Genomic DNA, 3,258 nt, shown 5'->3' on the forward strand with positions numbered 1-3,258 from the left:
CCTTGTTTAACATTATATCTGTTTAACTGCAGGGCACGCCATTTTCATTTTGTGTGCCGGCTGTTTGGCCGATGCTACAGGGAGGGGGCAGGGCACAGGGGCCAATCTCTTCAGAGCAACAGAGCTGCACCTAGTCAGAACGTGTGGCAATTGATGTTTGACTTCCTGTAGGCATGCTTTCCTCGGCTGCCACTGTAGTAACACACATTTACAATGCAGTAGGTCTCATGTTTGCCAGACTTTGAGCTATTGGCATTTTAAATGACAATTAATAAAAGCCACTGTCATTTACAATGCCAATAGGTCAAACTCTCGGAAATGCAAAACCTATTGCATTGCAAATGCTTGTTTTGTATTAGTTGTTCAGGGTGTTGTAAACCTGTGTACTTTTAATACTTGCTCATTGGGCGTAATCAAGTTTCAGGCTTCTTGAGATGTACATACTTTGCCATGCTCGACTGGATGATGAAATGCCATTTAAATAGGGATCTTCTGAGCATTAAAAACATTTGATTTAATAACGTTCTTTAGGCTCCAATGTGAATAGCATTTATATAGCATGGAAAGTCCCGGGAACACAATGGAAAGTTACTATGAGCCCAAAAAAGTCTACAAAATCCGATCTCAAGGTGTGGGAAATAGAGGTGCCAAAAGTAAAACAAAAGGTGTCACTGTACAGACCTACTTCTGTTCTTGTTGTAATAGCAGGTCCGCCAGGCACACAGAGCGTAAACAGGGCAGGCACTTGTATCAAGTGCCTGGGAAAGCATCACACGGGGGTAAAACTGGAAATTCGGGCTCCGGGCTTCGAGGCCAATGAAAACGGGCGCCCTGGGAAGGAGTCTGCTGACATTCGGACGCCTCAGTCGTTATATAGTATGCATATGGAAGCTGCAGAGCTTGGTCAGCTTTGATCCAGTGCTTAATTTGAGTAGGTGGTTTCTTTTGTTCAGCGCCAGCACTTAATTGTCAGCACAGGCTGTAATGATAGTCCACCACATGGCAGAGTCAGTCAAACGTCAGGAAAAAAATAAAAGATGCGCTCCTTTTATTCCACAAAACATTGTAAGGCCTTCAAGACAGGCATACTATATAGAATGTAAAGGGGTCTTCATCTGTATAGTCGAGGAGATTACAGGACATTCTCCTAATGCAAAACAGATGTTTGTGCCTGGCGCGAATCTGCATCATGGTGAGGGATAAGCTCACAAGAGCTATGTGAATGTGTATGGCGTCATCATTAAACACAAGATAATATTTTTGAATTATTTAACAGAACTAAAATGATTCACGTTATTATCTTTTGGTTGACAATGATCCAACTTCGATGACAGGATATATGTTAATCTTACGAGACTTTTGTTTAGTTATCCTTAACTATTTATTTATTTTCCTTTTACCCCTTACTTCAGCAGTGACCTACAGTTTGTTTTACAAGCTTAGTATCCTGCTGTGTGCTGATTTGCATCTCACAGATGCTGCAGAACAAAAGATTACGATCTTTACTACAAGGCTTATTGGAACTGAATTAGCTTGTCCTGGTTTTCTTTCGCAAGTGGCGAAACGTGCTAATGTTTCACACTATAGCAGACTTGCAGTCTCCTTTTTTTCCTAAACAAATGCCAGTACATTACAATATATGAATACACTTACGAAACCAACGTGTAAGCAAATATATTTTAAAAGAAAGTTTAAAGTGTATTACAAAGAAAACCATTATTGATTTTTAACGGTGCAACTTTTATTTGTGTGTAGCTTTAAGCACGTAGCTACAGTTGCTTTTTAAGTGGGTAATTTGTAAGAAAAAACAATTGCCTGTGTATTCATCATTTAGCAACTTTACACAATAAATGCAGCTTTACACACAAGTGGTCAAGATGCACTGTCATGGCGCTTCCCTTCTTTTGTTTACACTTTTGGGCATATTCCTGGGCACAAAAACAAAATGCCCACCGGATGCGTTCTTGTCTTGCATCACCTGTGCTGTTTTTATCAATTTCGAAGGCAGTCTAGCAGCTAGGGCAACCGCCGTTACAAAATAGGTTTCTATATGAGACTTGTGTACATTATAATAATGTACCCGAAATCGTGAGCATGTAAGACGAAAAATGTTTATAGAATCATTACACTTCCCAGCCTTGGTGCAACACTATCAAACGATATTCAAATTCCTAGTGCTGCTAAATGGGCAGGCGCCTTTCCATCCATCTCCTGCAGCCCATATGGTCTTTGGGGTCCCCAAATCAATTCCGTAGATAAACCATTAATATCACTTAGTGTCTACACAGTGGGCAAGTAGAAGAACAAGCATTTGCAATGCAATAGGTCGCGCAGTTACGCGGGTTTAAGCTGTTGCATTGTAAATCACAATGCCTTTTATTTATGTTTTAATAAGCAAAACAAAAAAAGGCATTGTCATTTACAGTGCCAATAGCTCAAACTCGCGTAATTGCGAGACCTATTGCATTGCAAATGCTTGTTTCAGTTTGTGATACATTCTTACACAGGGTGGCAGGGCACTTTACAACATGGTTACATTAATACCAAGTATACTTGGAAATAAAGCAATTTAGATTGTCAGCCAGATTTACCACTGTAGTAGTACAGGTGGGAGAGGCATTGAGCAAGTAGGTAGAAGAGTCCTGGTTCAGGCGAAGAGTGCAACTTACTGATGGTCTTTCAAAGCTGCTTTAAGTCCCTCTTGAAGGCGGAGATTGTCATGGCCAGTTTTATACAGGTGGAACATTCTGTGTCTTTGGCACATTTCGAGAAAATGATTAATTGAAGTACATGCATTCAAGGCAAAGGTGTCCTATTGTCCAGATTGTCAATGCGGTCTCCTCACTGCCAGCCGAGGCAGTTTGTATATATAATCTGCCTGTACATTACTCGTCCCAGGAACAAACTCAATATCCGATATAAATGCTTAAGTTTGGCAGCCAAATGTGCCAACTCTGCTGTGAGTGTCTCCATCCCTCTGACGACAAAACCCTGATTAGGACAAGTGATTAGTCTCTACCATAGACCTCGAGTCCCAAGAAGTACCCTGAGATACTTTCTTACTGGCACCAGCCAACATTTCATGTTAATTGATAGAAATGTTTATCTCACCTCCTCTTAAAGAGTGTCACCCAAAAGTAACAACATGCACAATCTTCCCATCTTCGGGGCGGAAACTTCTTCATCAGTGGTGTCATTCTAAAGGATGCCCTCTCCTCCCCAGCAGAATGTGACCAGGGACCCCTGAGACTTCCGTAC

This window comes from Triturus cristatus, chromosome 1_2 (genome assembly GCF_964204655.1).
Source record: "Triturus cristatus chromosome 1_2, aTriCri1.1, whole genome shotgun sequence".
Taxonomy (NCBI): domain Eukaryota; kingdom Metazoa; phylum Chordata; class Amphibia; order Caudata; family Salamandridae; genus Triturus; species Triturus cristatus.